An 865-nucleotide genomic window follows, 5' to 3' on the forward strand; every position below is an offset into this window, starting at 1 on the left:
CCCCCCCCCCCCCCTCCAATTCGTTCACTGTAAATAAAGTCTGTAAATACTAATATTCTACTGACCATTCGTTTGAGTGAAAAAAGTAGCAACGAGTTTTCTTGACATTAGAAAAAAATCTGTTTTCATAAGGAGTTTTCTTTACTATTTTGTGTGTGGCTTATGTATGATGGAAATAATACTAACACAGTTGGCGCTCTCTTTGTAATTTGCATTTTCTCGTGAACGTCTGCTGTCACTGCTTGAATAATAATAAAAGTTGAACATTCTGTGTAAAATTACGTGGACTTATCGCGCAAGTCATTCGAGCTCTCCAAGCAAATGTGAACTTTTTGCTTCTGATTATAATAACAGTAATAGATGGCAAATTATTATTATTATTACCTTTGTTTAGCGCACCTCTGACGCATGCGCAGTCACGCTACTGGAACCGGTAGTGTGTTGGAACACATTGGAAAATAACTGAGTGCGTAAACGACGGGCTGCGAGTCGAAGGATAACTCAGTGGTGTGACACTAAAGTCGTCGCTGAAGACGAATACAGTAAGAGGTAAATCATATTCTCCTATATTTAAATTGGAAAAGACGTCTCTGTCAAATAAGGAACGAAACTGTATTTTGTTTATGACTCGAAATTGTTCGTGCATCATTGTTACAATGGTTCCGTCACGAGATCCTAAGTGCTCCCTCCACACATTCCACTTTTGTAACAAAACGTGCTGCATGGAATTTGTCGTAGAGAAAACATGTGGGGAAGAGGGAAGTCCGCACTTGCAAGCTGTGCATTCGGTCTTCGAATTGGCGTTCATGCAGTTCTCAAAGGGTTCCGGTTAGTCACTGGGCAGTGCCTCGCTAGTTGTGTTTAC

The sequence above is a fragment of the Chanos chanos genome, chromosome 6 (genome assembly GCF_902362185.1).
Source record: "Chanos chanos chromosome 6, fChaCha1.1, whole genome shotgun sequence".
NCBI classification, from domain to species: Eukaryota; Metazoa; Chordata; class Actinopteri; order Gonorynchiformes; family Chanidae; genus Chanos; species Chanos chanos.